Source organism: Pundamilia nyererei, unplaced genomic scaffold (assembly GCF_000239375.1).
Source record: "Pundamilia nyererei isolate P.nyererei 1_Seehausen unplaced genomic scaffold, PunNye1.0 scaffold00030, whole genome shotgun sequence".
NCBI lineage: Eukaryota > Metazoa > Chordata > Actinopteri > Cichliformes > Cichlidae > Pundamilia > Pundamilia nyererei.
In genome coordinates this window covers 3,765,183-3,784,534 of record NW_005187431.1, presented here as the reverse complement: position 1 = coordinate 3,784,534, position 19,352 = coordinate 3,765,183, and the positions used below count along the sequence as shown (strand labels likewise).

At 40.7% G+C, this 19,352-nt stretch overlaps 1 protein-coding gene across 2 annotated transcripts in view; it reads right to left on the bottom strand.

Annotated features, from left to right (window-relative positions):
• Positions 1 to 19,352, bottom strand: part of dlgap3 (discs, large (Drosophila) homolog-associated protein 3) — a 150,783-nt gene that overhangs the window by 130,598 nt on the left and 833 nt on the right. The gene's annotated exons all lie outside the window — the stretch shown is intronic.

The window sequence follows — 19,352 nt, the reverse complement described above, 5'->3', positions numbered from 1 at the left end:
AACTAAATCCAACATACAGCACAGTAAACACCATTTAACCTCTGTACACCTGACAATTCGAAGACTGGTCTTTTAATTGCTTTTTGAAACTGAACTTAGTGATTAAAGGTTTTCCTTGATGTTTCTTGTGCATAAATCATATCTGTCTACAGATATGAAATAATGAAGTGTTCTCAGCGTGTCACCCAAAGCACAATCAGTGTTCCAGCAACCAGATACTCTGAAAATTGGATCAAAAGAATTTCTTATCAGCACAGGATGGACTTTCTTGCATAATCCACTTATTCAAACACTAGTGATTGATTACATCATCCATAAAATGTCAAGCTAGGTAGTTCTTGTTCTGCTCTTCAGCATTGGTGACCTCACTTTGGACTGGCTAGTAAATTTTCCATACCAAATTCACACATCCATGTCTTTATGGTCCTTGCTTTGTGCACTGGTGTGCAGTCATGTTGGAACAGGAAGGGGATATCCCCAAACTGTTTCCACAAAGTTGAAACAGCATGAAATTGTCCAAAATGTCTTGGTATGCTGAAGCATTAAGTGTTTCTTTCACTGGAACTAAGCCCAACTCCTGCAAAACAACCCCACACCATAATCCCCAAACTTTACATTTGGCACAATACTGAACCCAAACTCCTTCATCGGATTGCGAGACAGAGAAGGGTAAGAGCCTCAGAGAACACGTCTCCATGAAGGTGATCCTGGGTGATTGATTTTATACACCTGTGGGCATGGCAGTGATTGGAACACCTGATTCAATGAATTTCTGATGAATGTCTGAATACTTTTGGCAAGGGCGTGACTTCTCAGGTTACGAAAAGACTTCCAGTTGACTTCCAGTCTATAAGATAAGGGCCATTCAGCTCCTGTGCCTGTGACCCCAGTGAACACTTTCTTCATAAGTCTTAAGGTTCAGTCACTATCCTGAAATCTTACTCAATATAATTTAAAGGTTGTTTCATAAATTTCAGACTGTCCACCTCTTGTCCAGCTCTATCTTATCATGTCTGGTTTAATAACATCATCCAGCTTGAGTTTTCCTAACAGAATGTACGTAACAGACCAATAGGTAAAATCACAGTGGCTACATTTATTTTTTATATAACGCCTACAGCGAACTTTCATTAAAAGAGTGAGGCTTTTGTCAGCTGCTGCATTAACTGCATTAATATATCTGCATTTCTCTTAGACATAAAACCACCACGGCCAAGTAGAAGTCTATATATGCAAAACGCCGAAGGTCGAGTGAACATTCCTACATTGAACACTGAAAGACAGTAAAAAGAGTAAATCGGTGAGTTAGATAAGCAGCCACCGGATGAGCTTGAGGCAAGGAGCTTGACAGGAAGAGGAGACGATGCGTATTCATGCTGTTAAAAGTACTGGGTTAATTTACTGCACATTCATATAAACAAACATACTCTGAATGTTTTGCTCTCCTGTAGCTCAACATAGACACTAAAATGTGCAGACACACACTCACAGGGATGGGGAAATGTATTCCATTAGTGGGTATAGTAGGTACCAGAACTCTGGCTGATGCTCAGTCTCTATAATGGGCTCAGTCCCGCAACCCTACGGTGATCCAGCCATTCCAACTGCCTGTCATACTGGCAAGAGTGTGTGTGTGTGTGTGCACTAGTGTGCACCCCCACCCCCATGGAGCTAGTCTCTTATCTATTTATGCGCCTGCTGGTTTCCCTGCCTTTACCATCAATGTTTGCACAGCAACTAGTCACATCTACAGTCTCGAAACTTGGGGCACTCAACTTTTGTTCTATATTGAATAACCACAATGTGGATGTTTATTGCTGGTAAAAAGTGATGCTATTGCCACTGCTGATGCTTAAATCATCCAGTAATAAAATAATTTCTGTGTTCAATTCTAATCCCTTCTCACTGAATTTATAAGCAGTGTGTTGCCTCATTAGCTGTGCCCTTCACATTCAAGACAGAGGTCAGGGATCCTCCAGCATCATGTCAGGTCACTGGACCTTTTGATCCCTTTTATGCAGACAGGTCAGGGCTGTGTGACTGCCTTCATGCTTTCCTGTTGGCTCTGGCTTCTCTCTCTGTCCCTCAGCTAGAAGAGATCTATGTAACCCCAACTGGCCCCTAGTGGAAATCACGAGTGCGGTTAGGGTAATGACATGAAGTTTTTACTTTTGGGCAGTTATAAGTAAAAAAAAAAAAAATGCAATTTTTCCTGGGTTTATAAAAAAACTGTCTCCATTCAACTGTCAAATTATCCTTCAAATTCTAATTGAAATGTAAATAGATTCTTACAGTTGGAAACTAAATCGAATAATGGTGGGTAAATGAATTAAGTGCAATTAATTGACTGTTGTGATGTAGTGTAAGCTAAGGCCATGTTTGCCTATGGCTTCGAATAAAGCGTGAGACTGTCTTTGGTAACATGTGGCGTAAAATGTCAAAAGTACCCTGTTGTTTAGGTGATAATACTTCTCCTAAAATCCATGTTACATTTTTTTCGGGAGCTGCATTTGGTAAGTATTGGTTTTGCTGACTTACATCAGTACTGTGCAAAAGTTTTGAGCCACCCCACATCACTTCCTCATTTCCTCCCAAGATTTTCTGTCATCTTTAAAGTGCTCTTGGTCAATAGTTCTCTTTCTCTGGACATTGGTTGCTTTCCCCAGTCATTATCAATCCACTCCTTGTACCTGATTTCTTTTTTTTTTTTTTCAAAATTGCTGCACCATTTCTCCCATTTTGCTAGCCAAATATAACTAAAGAAATTACTTTTTTGGACTATTGCAATGAGCAAATAAAATGCATTTCACCAATGCTGGTGGGCATTGGTGAAATGCAAAATGTTAAAAAATTTGTTTATTTCTGAAACCAGAAACCAGCCATTGGCCGAAGATTTTAAAACATGGGTTTAGGTCTAGAATTTTAGAGTTAGCACATTCCTAGGCAGACTCCTTTACTTCCTTAACATTTACTCTGATACCACTATACGACAAAACCACTTCAAGGCAACTTCAAGATGAGGAACATAAACGTGATGTAGTTCTAGTCACATGCACAGCAAGTACTTGCGACATAGTAATGAATCCCATTACAATACCTACCCAGCGTCATCCTAGAGGAGGCTCATCTTTGTCAGAGGTGTAAAAGTGAAGCTTTTAAGGCTCTCATTTGCCAGCTCCCGCCGAGAACACCGCTGACAGCCGACACTGTTGCAATAACTGTATCACACCTCTGATGGATGGCAAAATATATCCCTGGATGTTTTTTTCTTCATCTACCTCACAGATTACACACAGACTCAAAGACAGAGCCCCCCACGGAGAGAGGAGAGACAGAGGAGATGGGAACAGCAAAAAGATTCAATATTTGGAGCGTACGTGTCTGCAAGGGTGAAAGACACCTCGAAGGCAGAAGGCATCCACTGAGACTTTACTTCTCAAAACTCTCATTTAGAGAGTCTCTTTGTCTTTCTTTGTGTTTTCTCTCCCCTGCCACAAAACACCTAATCTCTCGGTCACATCCCAGTGTGACTCAGCACCCCACTGATCAAACACTGACTAGTCCTTCCTCTCCTCCATTTCCATCTCCCTTTCCCTCGCACCTCCTCTTCCTCCTCTTTTTCTCTTTAACAGACAGTCGGAGGCAGCCGCAAACAAATAGCTCCCTAAAATGCCCCCACAACCCCCAACTCCTGGGGGACCAGCCCTGTAATTCTTGAAAAGCAAGAAGCGCCTCCAGGAGAAGGCTTTATAGCAAAAAGTAGCGAATAACAAGCCAGAGAGAAAATAACAAGATAGGATCACAAACACTCTCACTCTTCTTTTCCCCTTCTTTCCTCAAGCACCAGTGCATAGCTGGCAGCAAGGATACCAAGAGACAATGGGGCATATTTTTCCCTCCTTTTTTTTTTTTTGACAGCTGCACTTGTTTCTCTCTTCATTATTTGCCTCACCTTGTCAGTTCCTGCCTGTTTTCCCCCCTCCACCTTAAAACCTTGAACAGCCAAAAAACTCCCCAAAAGTCCCATTTTGTTCAAAACTGGCAGCTAATGAGATCATAACTCTACCCTTTAACAGAGGAAAGCCTCTGTTTCCTTTAAAGTCGAGTTCCTTTCATTTCCTTGACTGACAAGAGGCATTGCAAATCATCTGTGAATGCTCTGATAGACCAGCCAAGCTCAGATGAGATGAGCTGCGTCACAGTCCAGAAAATAAACGATCATGACGGAACGAATAACACTCCCAGCCATCAGTGTGCTGGCTTGTGAGAAAGAGACACAGCTCAACAGCCATCCCTCTAATTATGTTTTATAAGAGCATGACATGAGATCAAATGACACCGTCATTTAATAGGTAGGTAAGTAAAGTGCACGTCCACCCTGTGCATGCTACAGAGTAAAAACCTGCCAAAATGAAAGACTCATCTCCTGTGATTAATAGAGAAAACCTGTTTTAATATCAGTGTTATATCCTTAAAACTGCACTGTGTTCAGGAATTCAAAGAAAAAGAGTTTGATAGTTGTCAATACTGAACAAATTAAGGCATCAGATGTATTAAAGTAATTATTCAAAGTTGCCTCCACAACTGTAATCATACAATATTAATGAGCTTTACTGGGAAATTAATCTTTTATGTTGAGCTTACTGAATCTGCTGAAGAGAGCAGGTTCATCAAAATGGCCAGTTGGAGTAACTTGAATCAGAAATCTCAAAAGAAATACAAAATGTTTAAAAACTGGGTTACAGTTTACTTTATAAGGTTAGCAGCCACTCACTATTCAAGTTATCTGGGTTCAAAATAAAAAATGCCTGCTTATAAAAAGCAAAATGGCACAAACAGGAAAATGAACTGTTGTCTATTGTTTCGTGAAATTGTCACACAATCTCAGCTTCTTGCTTTTCTTGGCTTTGTGGCTCTCTTAACAGCAACATGCTGCTTTCTCCTTTTCTCCAGAAATCATATTTTCCACTGCCGCCAGAGGTCCTTGTGACCAGGATGTGACATTATTGACCATTTGCTGTTTTTTTCTTCTGAGTACACTCCTTTCAGCTTAAGTATCTGAGTGAACTTTGGTGCAAAGCTGACTTATAGGAGGAAAAAAATTAAATAACTGCCACCGAGTCCCTTCCTCTCTCGTGGTATCAATATTGCAAGCCTGTGGGCTGGCGTATGCATGTCACCATGAGCGATGCCTGGCAACAATGCCTTCAGGATCTCCTGCATTATTCAGAGGGCCCAACAAGCACTAAGGCTCTGCCATTATCTATTTAAATCTGAGCACAGGCATGTCCCACTGAAAGCATGTACTTGCACTGCCACCTGTCCCGCTTACAAGACACAGCGAGGGCTGTGGAGAGGAGGCAAGGGACTGCTCCATGTAAAAGAGGTAGGAAAACAAACAGGAGGGAAAGTAATGGGGTGGTGCAAACATTGTTGTGAGGGTGGGGTGATGGGCAGGCAAGAGGTAGAGATAGAGGTCACAAGGAGAGGAGGAGAAATTAAGCATGACAGCTGGTAACCGGGGAGATTAGACAAATGTATGAAATAAAAATAGGAGACAAAGTCGAGAAAATGAAGGCAGGGTAAGAAACGATATTAAGAAGGCATTAGGGAAATAGGCAGAAGATGAGACGGGGTAGGAGTGGAAGAAATGGGGCTGTGAGAGGAGAGAATGAGAAGGAATGAGGAAGGAAGGATGGGGCATGAAATCGGAAAGTGAAAATTAAAAGTCCAAAGAAGACAGGAAATGTGGAGGGTGATGCTGAAAGCAGAAAAAAAGAAGAAAGAGGGGAGACGAAGAAAGGGATGAATAAACTGGTGGTGGTGGTGGTGGTGGTGGTGGTGGGGGGGCACAAGACAAATAATAAATGTGAACCTTGGAAAGAGAACAGGGGCTATATGAAATGAATATCCACCATGATGTAGCATTTAAAGACTACTCCTCTCTATCATTTCACCCCGCACCCCTTCCTCTCTCACCTATTCATCAAATGACTGCTACCCCTTCATCCTGCGTCATCTGCGCCATTGCTCATCCACTCCATTAGGCTATCAACCTATCTCTCCGCCCACCATCCCCTTCTCCATCGTGGGATCATCTTAAGGGCAAAGCCAGGCCTGCACCACAGAAAACATCCAGTGGAACAAGTCATTTGATCTAGCGTCAAGTCTTCTAGTGTCATTTCCATTTCCTTGCCACTGGGGAGAGATAATTTCACATCCAATCAATCAACTTGTTTCAAGGATTTTCCATGAACCAAGCTACATGCTCCGGAGTGAGTGATCTGTCTTATTCTTTTATTTTTTATGACATCAGTTCCAATTTCCTTGCTTTTGAGCTTTCCCAATAGAGGGGATAAAACAGCAAATTGAAAGGAACTGATTAATAAAGTGTGTTTACCTGCAGTAAAGTAAGCTCCCAATGTTAGTACACGAGCTTTCTGGTGCACAACAACCTGGTATCATATGTTACTCGGTGGCATTAAAGATAGCAACGGACATTCTACACTTTCACTTTAATGCCCACTTTATGAGAGCCATTCCCAAATTCTTCTGTCTATGATTACCCATGTAATCAGTACTTCTTTTGTACAATATCGCGATAGGGCTGCTGCTTTTCTGTGTGTCTTGTGTGTCTTGAACTGTTGCGGATGCTGGTCTCAGCCACAAACGCGCACAACACATAGACGTCAGGCAGAATTGTGCAGTGTGCAGCTAATGGTGCATTGATCTATCAGTTTAATACAGAAAGAAGATATTTGGATGTCCTCGTGGGATTGATTTTGCTTATTTTAATAACAACTGTTTTCTTGTGCTAATCAATGGCACAAACTCAATAAAGATGTGTAATTTCTGTCCTGATGAATAAGAGCCATTTTGTAGCACTTTCATGGAAACAATGCTCCCCATCAATGCAATCATGCAGAAAAAGAGTTTGTTTTTCACAACTTGGTGCCAACTGCCTCTATTATTTCTCTGGCACACGACTGTCATGGGAAGCACTGTACAGAATGTTTCTTTTCCCCCCTTGACAATTACTGTATAATAACGGGGGGGATTGCAGTGAAAACAAATAACTTAGTTGGGGGCATGTCGGATTATTTTCGTTATGCTTCTTTTGTTGTTCAGCACTTTAAACACATATTCTCAGATAAGCAAACCAAATGCAGGACTCAGAATAATGCAGGTAGGGCAACCAAGGAGAACTTTATTGGTTCTCGTTTATCACTTATCTGCCGTTGCATCTTAGACCCATCTGAGATGTAACCCGAGAGGAGAAAACCAAAGGGGAATTGTGGTTGTGGCCTGAAATTCAGTTTTAAAATATCTTGAAGGATGTTTCACTTCCTGAAATGTATTGTAATGAGTGAGCAAGGACAGAGAAGGTGCACTGCATACACAAAAAAATAATGGGTCGCACCTGTTAATCTTTGAAATCAGGTGTTCTTAGTCTTGTTGAATAGGTTGGTCTAAGGCGCTCAGTGAATTTGAGGGTGGTACAGTGAAGTCAATTTGTAAAATTTCTTGCCACCTGAATATTCCATGATCAGCTGTAAGTGGTATTATTGCAAAGTGAAGGTGTTAAGGCCATGTGAAGTTACTGAGCGAGGCCGCTGAGTGCTGAGGTGCATAGTGCACTCAGTGACTGCAAAGTTCCAGACCTCCTCTCACATTAACATCAGCACAGAAAGCTGTGCACCGGGAGCTTCCCATGATGGGTTTCTATGCTCCTGTACATGTGATGCGTAGGTGGCCCGGTACTTTTGTCCCTGTAGTGTGAGAACAAGGACATGTGTCTCATTTCCAGAGGTATTTTTACCCTTAAAGAAGACTCTACAGACGAGTGCTCATAAAAAGTTAGTTATTTTCTGTCCTTCAAGGTTTGTGAGTGTATGTGATTACAAAAAAAGGCATGACACGTTGTCACATTGTGAAAAGCAGTGAATTTAATTAAAAGTAGCTCAAAATAAAAAAGCTGTTATGATCACTGATAAGCTTAACTGACATCTGAGATCATAAAACACAGTAGAGCTTAACAAAACAATTGACAAATGGTGCAGCTGCGCCAAACGTCATATTTTATTGATACTGCTATAAAATGAGGCTCTGAAATGACGATGTCTTGTGCTGTTAAACGCCTCGTCTCTTCTCTCCTCGTGTCTCTCCTCACCTCCTTAGCTCACATCTCTGGTGGAAGGGAATAAGATTGCAAGGAAAGAAGGCAAGGTGAGGAATCAATCTGAGATATCAGGGAAGGCGGATGTGAGAGGAGTTGAGGGAGTGAGCGTTTAATAAAAGCAAACACCCTCGATTTAGACGTGTTATTTAAATGCAGTGCCAAGTTTTAAAAAAAAAGACATTTGGCATAAATGCATCATCTGTTCATTCTTTTATTATAGCCCACTGCTGCATTTCTCTTCCAAATGAGTTAATGACAACTTATATCTTTACTTTTAATTACCTTCACTATTATTATACAAACTGTGAACGGCAGAAAGGGAATTGTCATTTGTTGGTTCCTATTTCTCGCTTCTTCTTCTTTCAGCTTCTCCCTTTAGTGGTCACCACAGCAGATTATCTTCCTCCATCTCACGTTAAGTACCCTCCTCTGTCACACCAACCCTCCGCATGACCTAATTTTCTACATCCATCAATCTTCTCTGTGGTCTTCCTCTTTTCCTCCCGCCTGACAGCTCCATATTCAATATCCTTTGTCCAATATATCCACTATCCCTCCCCTGCACATGTCCAAGCCATCTCAGCCTTGCTTCTCTACTTTGTTTCCGAACCACTCAACATGAGCCATCCCTCTGATGTTCTCATTTTTAATCCTGTCCCTCCAATGAAAATCTTAACATCCTTAGCTCTGCCACCTCCACCTCTCCCTCCGGCCCTTTTTTTAACAACACCATCCCCCAAACCTTATATGATACCAGGTCTGACTACCATCTTGTGAATCTTCCCTTTCACTCTTGCTGGTATCCTTCTGACACAAATCACCACTTGTCTTCACCCACCCTGCCTGCACTCTCTTCTTCCCCTTTCTTGTGCTCTGTCCGTTGCTTTGGATGCTTCACCCCAAGTATTTAAAGTCATCCAACTTTACTACCTCTACTCCTTGAAGCTTTAACTTTCCACCTGGCTGCTCTCATTCACACACACATACTCTGTCTTGTGCCTACTAACTTTCATTCCTCTTCTCTCCATAGCATACCTCCGCCTCACCGAGCTCTCTTCCACCTGCTCTCTACTCTCTCAGCTGGTCATAATCTTATCTGCAAACATCGTAGTCCACAGAGACTTCTGCCTAACCTAATCCATCAACCTCACCATCTCCACTGCAAAAAAGAAGGGGCTCACAGTCGATCCCTGATGTAATCCCACCCATACCTTGAACCCATCTATCACTCCTACCACTCTCATCACTATCTCACTGTCCTCATAAATGTCCAGCACCACCCTCACATACTTCTCTGACAGTCCTGACTTCCTCATGCAGAATCACAGTTCCTCTCCTGGCACCCCATCATATGCTTTGCCCACATCCACAAAGACACAGTGCAGCTCTTTTTGACCTTCTCTACACTCCTCCATCAAATCACTCAAAACAAACATTGATCTGTTTTGCTCTTTCACAGCACGAAGCCATACTGCTGCTCACTGATCATCACCTTTCTTCTTAACCTAGCTTCAGCAACTCCTTCCCATAGCTTAACAATTACTCAACTGTATCCTTCTGAGCATCACACTTATTCTTGAAAATCTGTACCAGCATACTTTTTCTCCATTTCTCAGGCATTCTCTCGCTCTCCAAGATTATGTTAAACAGTCTGGTTAAAAAGCCCACCTCCCTCTTTCTTACCCATCTTGAAAGCTCCACACGCATGTCATCCAGACCAGCTGCCTTTTCACTTGTCATCCTGCCCTTATCATGGTTTGTATATTCCACTGGTGTTTTGCTTTTATACACTTGGGAATTCCTGTTCATAGCTGCTCTGGAAAACCTCATCTCTCAGTGAGATCAATTGGAGGAATTGGGACAGCACGGTGCACTGAGACTGATTTTCAGGGTTATGAACAGGAGGACAGAGGAGGTAGAAGACAAGGTGGCACAAAACAGAGAAATGAGAAGATCTCACAGACAAGCAACACATTAAAGAGAGGGTTAAAAAACATAAGGTAGGTATTTTCACAAACATAACCAAAAGCCACGACACATACATGTTTGTTTGTGTTTTTAACTATAACCTGTATAACATTCATGTTTAGCGTATAATTAAGGGCTGTAAATCGTGGCCATCTGTCATGAAATTCAATTACATAAAAGAGGTCACGAGAGAAAACACACGCGGAAGCACACATTTCTCTATTCATATGTAAGTGAACATATTCTAATATCTTGCCTCTCCAGATGCACTTGAACCACGGTCCTCAAATCAGCTTCTCCCATACTCTTTGATTTTAGCGTGAAATGCTACAGTTCTCAGAGCAGCCCATAATCACTGCACCGCTCGCTTATTCTGTCAGTCTGCAAGGAACGGAGAGGGCCAGCTGACACCCAGTATTCACCCACCCACCCTCCACTCCACACACCCACCCCCCACAAACACACTCATCAACAAACACTCAAGTAAACACTCAAGTAAACAGGCAACTGAAGGCAAACAGAAAACCCTGGCGTGCAAAGACACACAGACGCAGAAAGGCCAACTGGCCTGGCTACGAATGGGCAATGGACTTGGGCTTGGGGCTTGCTAGGGTGGAAAGGGGAACAATTTCATGCCCAAATGCATCAGTCAAGAGTACACTGTGAACACGAGCAAACATTTTTCCACCCAGATAGGTTACAGCAATTACCCTCGCCTCTTTAACCTTGCCGCTCGCCTGCGAGGTCTTTTGCTCGGTCCCATCCCCGACACGATTCAAACGCAGGGTTTGAGTGGAGGGGTTGGTATGTTTCTCTGCGTTACATCATAATGAGCGGTCTCTAGATCTGCTGCGAGTACGTGTTGTACGATAAAACGCTGAGTTTGGCTTGACCCCATAGATCCGTAATAACAAACAGCGGGTGTGATTAAATGCTCATCATCTGGGGAGAAATGTGTCAAAACAAGGTGCTAACACTCCAGTAACAGTAGGCACAGTGTGGGGGTTGAGTTACTATTGAAAGGAAAGACTGAAGGATATGAGATAGCATCCATGTGTGTATGCCTCTTCCCCAACAAAATCTAGATTAATAGTAACCTGCTTTGTTATTTTATCACAGTTTGCTCCATCGCCAACACTGAGAGCCTGCCAATAACAGGAGGAGAAAGCCCCTTTGACACAGGAGTATAGATTTGCATTGAAATGACTATAACACATTTAGAAAATGTCACAGTGGTATTAAACACAGCTGGAACTGTTTTAACCTCAGTGGGATGAGTTTAAGAATATTACAGTATATTGACCAAACTACCATTAATTGTATTTCTTAATCACTTATGTATGTAGATTACACAAGTATCACTAAAAGGCAATGTTTCTATTAAGGCCATGCTTTAGTTTTAGAGATAATAAAGCTTAGCAACATTTAAATTAGGCGGGCTATATTTCATTATTATGCTCTTTATATGGTGTGTTTGTGCTTTTGTGCTCCCATTGTCATTTCCAACTCAATCAACTGCCTGGGGCTCAGAGCAATTATTCTCAGGCCTCTGTGCTTTTGGTGTTTTATCTCTCATAATGTTCTATGCGTGAGCAGCATGTAACCGTTCATAAAATGTATGTTGTTACGTAATTTTTGTTATTTAGGAAATTATTTCAAGAAGCTGTTATCAAGGGGGCAAATTAACTTGGTGAAGGTGCAAATTTGGTTAGTCTGAGATTTAAGATGCAAAACCACAGTCTGCATCTTGCCAGTCTTCAAGCTTCTGAAAACATGTACACGTAGCTAGCTACCCTGATTACTTTTTAAACGCTCAAAGCTCTTCAGACTGCGGCTAGTTCATTTTCTTCTGGACTCTTTACTTCATATGGTTCATTGCTCTGAGTGGTTTAACTTGGCAAGTGATAGCTAGCTTTTATAGCTGTATCTTTTCTTACAAAGATATCTAACACTGTTAATAAAACTACAAATTACTTAGCACTGATAGCTTGTTAAATCTCAAAGCTCTTCAGACTACAGCTAGTTCATCTTCTGGACTCTTTACTTTCTATGGTTCATTGCTCTAAGTTGTTTAAATAAGCAAGTGATAGCTAGCTTTTATAGTGATAATAATGGATAATAATAATGCATTTATATAGCGCTTTACACTTCCACTATTCATTCACTCTCACATTCACACACTCTTGGAGGCAGCTACAGTTGTAGCCACAGCTGCCCTGGGGCAGACTGACAGAAGCGAGGCTGCCATATCGTGCCATCGGCCCCTCTGGCCAACACCAGTAGGTGAAGTGTCTTGCCCAAGGACACAACGACTGAGACTGTCCGAGCCAGGGCTCGACCCGGCAACCTTCCAGTTACAAGACAAACTGCCAACTTTTGAGCCACGATCGCCCTATATAGCTATATAGCTATAGCTTTTCTTACAAAGATAGCTAACACTTTTTAAACATGGACTTAGCTAGCTACACTGACTAATGTGGTAACATTTAACTCTCAAACTATGAGTTGTTTTCCCATAGACAGAATGAAATATAAATATAGCCATAGTGATGTCATTCATTGGTTAGTGAAGCCTCTTCTTGAAGCCGCAGACATCTTGGTGTTTTAAAACGGGAAGTACAGATAAAAAGGTGGCTCTGACTGCTAATCTTGGGGTTGACAAGTCTTTGGTCCATCCGCATTACAGCTTTACTGATATATTAATGAGGCCGATGAATCTGAAAGGTTAGCTATTTTGCTAAAGAGACAGAAGCTGCTAAAAGTAAGAGGATCCAGCCAGTCAGTCATTTTCTTAACTTCCTTTTAAAACAGGATATCAGCTGGAGTGAGTAAAGCCTATCCCAGGTTTTTGCTCTTCACAACCACTCAACTCATCAACAATACAAAAGATCTGGTTCACAAAGCCACAGCAGGAGGCTTACAGTATATTTTTTCTGAAACAATGTTTAAACAATACAAAACTGCGACCACAGCATAATCTCCTAGGGGAATACCATGTTGAAGAGCAACAAAAAAACAGAAGCAGCATAAAATATAAAAGTGTATTTCAAAGGGAAAATAACATAAATAATTTCTACAGTATTACAGCTGGCTTTTCATTTGTTGCGCTAACCAATGAAATATTGCTGTGAGTCATTCTTCTTGTTTGTTGAGTTTAGGATTTGATCCTCTTCAGATATTCTTCTAATGTCTGATTGACAGGACCCAGCTCTCCACTGAAGAAATATAATAATCTATCCAGATAAAGTCCATTTAGATTTTCAGCAAAGCTCAGTGTTGTTCATTTCTTCACCAGCTATGTGGTATTGATTTTATCAGTCAAAATACTCGTTTTTTTTTTAATGAGCAATTTACTTCTCAGAATCTAAAGCATGTTTTTGTTAGGCTTTACCTGCTTTTCCCCCTTTTAAATGTATGAAATCTTCAAGCCTAAAGAACTTGGTGTTGTTGTTTCATAGAGAGTCTATGAGAAAGCTTGCCAAGCACCCAGGTTACAAAATAAGAGCACCATTGGTGGATTTTCTTTTCAATTTGCACTTTGTCAACTAAATTAATATCTTAAATATCCTTTTTCAGCTTTTCTCTTCTAACCAAAGTGGAACCAAGAAGATCACAGCACCACTAAGAAGAGGGTTACTCAGTTCAGTCTAACATAACTGACACATTATTCACCCAGTATAACCTAAGCAGTCCAGTTGCCTCTGTCAAAACATAGGCTCTATTCATGACTAATGTTTTTCTACGAGGATGACAGATTTTTCATCCAGTGCAACAGCGTTTTATCCAATCTCTTTTCCACGGTGTTTGAGAGAAGCCATGAGTGTACATGATTATTTTAGCATCAGTAATATCTTCAACATCTAATTGCCTCACCTCTGCCTGCCTGCACTTCCCAGCGACAGTAATCTCCCGTATTCCTTCTGTTTGGTTTTGTGAGTGAGAAGCAGCTGCGGGATGGGCGACATTTTAAATGACAAATACTACATCCTTTGATTAATTTAAAGGTAAATGTTATTCTGTTAATTACCACGGGGGTAAATTTGACCATGTATCAGTGATGGCAGCCTCTTCACAAAATGATACTGTCTTACACTAGAGTAAGACAGCATCTTGTATCCGCATTCTTTAAGACCCACATCTGTGCTTCTTTTCACTACCCTTCACTTCTGATCTAACTGTAAACACTTTACCCCCCATGTCACAGTTATTACTTAGTACCAGTTAACATTAGGGGTTTGATAAGTTCAAAATAACCAGTGCTGTAGTTGTAAAAATTACTGAGGAGGTAAAACACAGATAATCCCACCTGATGTGCTTATACTGTGCACGCATGCCTGCCAATCTGCCCATTGTGTCCATGGAAGCCCAGTAAAAAAAATTCCAGCTTTAGAGATGAATTCTTTATATTGATATGCAATATGCAAAAGTGGCTTCAGCAAAGGCTGTAAGCATCCGGGAGGGGTGGAAAAGAGATGACCAGTAAATGCAAACTAAGAGAAGCAGAGAGGTAAAAATGTTATGATGACAGCATCCATTAAAGTATCTTCTAAATGAATGCACTATATCAAGACCCATCTTTTCATTCAATAACATCATCTGAGTTTTCATTGCAGGGTTCAGCTTTTTAAGGCATCTCAAACAATTTGAAAACACTCTGCACTCAGTCATGGTGACGCAGACCACTATAGCTACTGAAGCTCTGAGCTTTGATATACTGTAGAGTGGATAACGGTGATATTTTTGTCCCAGTTTATATTGTGGAAATGGAGTAACGGGGAGCTGAGGAGGTCTGATTTCTAAGCAGCTATTACTGCCAAGGAAATATTATATGTACAATTGATTAATATTTTACGCTAGGTCCACAAACCATTACATTACTCACTAATGTTAAGCATATTTAACAGGCGATAACCTTGTATCAAGTACAAATTAAGTTATCCCATTAAATTCTGAAATTATTTAAACGTATTATAGGGGATATTAGAAAAACGTATTCATTTATTTCCCAGATTCCCTTTTGTTTAGAAGTGGTGGCCATTTTCCAAAAATATCTCACTGAACCGGTAGCCACACAGCTTTAGGAATAGTCATTCAAATCTTTGGTCCAGAATAAAGTGTCAATTAATATTAGATAGCTTGCAATGAAATGTTGAGCATTCATAATCCATGCAGTGAAAAATCCTTGGGCTTGGTGATCAATTGGCTTTTGTTGTAGGACCACCATTGAACAACAAATGGATGAATTGCTTTGACCGTGACCGTTTCCAAAATGAATATGAAGGACCACTGACTTCTCTTTGTATTAGTCATTTTAGCCTGCAGCGATTTTTCATTCAGTAAAGTTAGAAATAAGTGATGTACACTGAACGTGACATGTGAAACAAACGTTTTGGTGTTTGCAGAGGCGATGATGAGAATCGGCTCACCTGCTAAGGAGAGAGTACATACAGACATGTATACATACATATGCTAGGATCATTATAGTAATATTCTGAATGGATTGGCACAAAATTGGGTTCAGATATACAGTGAAAAGACATGGATGATAGGTGAGATGATTCTAAATTGGTCATTGATGTAATAAAGTACTTTTAGTGCATAGAATGAAAGGCGGTTAATGCTATGGTTAAATGTGTGTTGTAGTCTCAGCACTTTAAGTAGCCAGTAAAACTAGAAAAGCCTGTCAGCTCCACTCCATAGTCACAGTCTCTAGTTGATTAATATTAGTAGCTTTGAGTGGAACACCTCGACAGCTGCTGGATGGACTGTCGTGACATTTTCAACGCATGTTCAAACTCCTCTTGAGATGAATTAACATTTCCAGTATTTCATCTTGCACAACAGTCAAGTTAAAATATCAAATTAGTGCAGGAGTTGATGATGTAGGTGCATCCTCCTCTATATCCACAACTATCCACATCCTCATCTGTATTTTGTGCTTGTTGTTGATTCCAAAATGTTGACTTGGTTGCTATGACAGTAATTGTAATAGGTCTAAAAATACACACTTGCTTTATATTAACATGTATGTAGACACACATATACATAAACATATACTTCTTCTTCCTCTTCTTTGCAAGTGAACTAATCATTGTGTAAGACAAAGTAATAAATTACAGGCATTGTTAGCATCACTGACTGACGAACAATTATTTACAGATATGCATAATAACACAATCCAATTGCCACTGCACTAAAAGCCTTTCAAGCCAAATTAATTTAGAAACAACAGCATGCACATAACGTACACGTAATGTCACAACGGACATGTATGTACACGTAACGTACACGTAACGTACATGTAATGCTCAATGCTTTGAGGTCAGCTACTACACATAATATATATAATTTGTAAGGATATAGATTTAGGCTCTAATACTAAATGCTTTGTTGAAGGGTGTCTTTCCTGGGTCTTCTTTTTTTTCATTTTCATTCATCAGCCATTACAAATTCTGATAACAATAGCAAAAAAATAAAAACATATTTAAAATGCTGGAATGGTTCTTCCAACATACTGCCCAGCACTAGCGTTGGTTAATGTAACTTATAAAAGTATCCTGTTGCATTACCTGATAACTAACAATAAAAAGGAACTTTTTACATTAAAGCGTTTGCCATTGGAAAAACAAATTTCTTACCATAGCCTACTTTCACATTATCAAAACAAACAAAAAAAGAAAACTTCTTTGCAATTAGCTTGCTGGCTACATTGTCCAGAGGTTGTGTAGCCTACTGCACATTGACCTTTGAGTGAACTGACTTTATCTCTTTGCATGGCAAGTTGATATTGGTAGCACCCTCGTCCACCACATAAACAGCAACCATTTTTGTTAATCTCCCTTGCATTAACATCACTGATAAAGGCTAATTTTTGAGGTGTTGGAGCTGTAGCACCAGCATCACTCTTCTCTTCAGCAGGGCCTCACCAGTAATGTTAATGCTGAGCTTAGCTTGTAATGTTCAACATGTGAAGTCAGCAAAACAGCTGATAGAAAGCAGGCACAAGATAATGCATTACTTCTACTTCTACTTCTACAGTGTGAGGGCTATCCTCTTCATGAACTCACGAGCTAACTTTAACATATATATGATAAAACTGCAGTAAATGCAGATGGTTTTTTTTGTTCTTATCACAACTAAAGGAACAGGTAATGTGACATTTTAACTGACATGTATTTGAAATAAGGGCACCACAGTGGTTCGCACTGTTGCCTCACAGCAAGAAGGTTCTCAGTTCAATTCCACCATCAGGCCGGGGTCTTTCTGTGTGGAGTTTGCATGTTCTCCCCGTGTTTGTGTGGGTTCTCCCCGAGTGCTCCGGCTTCCTCCCACAGTCCAAAGACATGTGGGGATAGGTTAATTGAAAAATCTAAATTGCTCATAGGTGTGAATGTGAGTGGTTTTCTGTCCCTGTGTGTTGGCCCTGTGACAGCCTGGCGACCTGTCCAGGGTGTACCCTGCCTCTCGCCCTATGACAGATGGGATAGCACCCCCCTCGACCCTGAAAAGGATAAGTGGAAGCGAATGGATGGATGTATTTGAAATATTAACTTAATCATGTGAGCTCATCAAAGTTACAACAAAGCCTTAGCTTGTTATTAAGGCTTAAAGGAGCACATACTGGACAGTGCTGAGCATGCCCTGGGAAGGTGTTTGACACTGGTAAACCATAACATCCTGTCACGCTGCACAACTTTGTGCCAGAAATAGTTTGTTTCTGAAGCTATCAGCGAGCTAACGAGCTGATCCCTCTTGGTGGCTGTGTTGCTATTCCCACTTTACCGAGATCACTTGTTCCCCCTGAGAAAAGAGTACACAAGAACCTCAAACAGACGCCACAATGAACAGTTAATCCTCGCGCGTCCATCAAGATGGAGCCTCTTCTGTGCTGGTGAAAAAAAAAGAATAGGATTTTTGTGCAATGTGTGCTGATGCCCCAAAATGAATTGTGTTCAATTCAACCCTTCTAACAGCAAGAAACACTTATCCCACCAGTCTTTTGTGTGTGGGTTGTGTAAGTGTGTGTGTGTGTATATGTCGAGAAAAGAAAATTAATTTTGAGGCTAAACAAGACACGGTAACCGTCTTTTTAATTGCATCTCGCTTTCTTAATGGCTGTCTATTCTGCTGAATGAAGGAGACACTGTGATTAGGCAGAGCAGAATTGGGATTGTTCCAAAATCAGCTTCTAAAAATGTGCCTTTGTTTTGTTTGCTGTTCAGAGTTTCACAAGTGTGGTAATGTGAAATGAATACTGCAATTTCTTTCTGCTTTATTATGTGACTAATTTCGCAACAAACTAGAAACATATCCTTAACTTCTACTGCAAAGGAATCAAGTTAGTTTTTTGTGCAATTACCCACTGCACTGTCAAAGTGACCTCTGGCTCTTTTGCCATTTACAGAGAACACAGTTTGCTGTAAACCTCAACAAGCTTTAACACACCATTTTCACATCTTAAAGATCCCAGGCAGAGAAGTGCAATAGACTCGAGGGTTTACCCGCCACTGGAAACCAGCACCTTTTGTTGTAAAACTGAATGAAATGGTATGCCATATCAAAAAAAAGTCTGGGAGTCTGATACCCTGCTGTAGCTTAAATAATTGATCACACTGACATTAAATCCATAGTGTCGGGTCAGTGAGTCAATGCTTCACTTTGTTAGCCAAAGAAATTTTCTTTCATGTAATCAGATTCTGGATTAATCTTTTTTGGATGCAGAGAAATTTACAATGTACACTGAGTCCCCATAAACCCAGCAAACAGCAAAGGACCAGCACACAGTCATACAGAAACACCAAAGGCCTGAACCCAGTAACTAGAAGAAAAAAATAAATAAACAGCTTCATATGGACTCCTTTTATAAAGCGCTTGCTTATATGGGCATCTAAATTCAAATCACATGCCTCAAGAAGGAGTAACAAGCAACCCACAGTCTGTGCCTCATCTAACTGATCTTTTGACAGTTATCCATCCCAATTAACTACACTATTTAGCGAAGCAAACCCAAAAGTGAGAGACTGTATTGCAGCGGTAAAAGGGGCGGTAACTGTATTCATGTGAAAACTAGAAACACCATCTTTCAAATCAGAGCCAAATGTATATCACAGCGACCAGCCTTCGCTGTAAAAGATCTCCTCTTTTAATCATTCAAATGCACTTAGGTAGAATAATAAATGTGCAGCACAGCATCCCAAGCGACCCC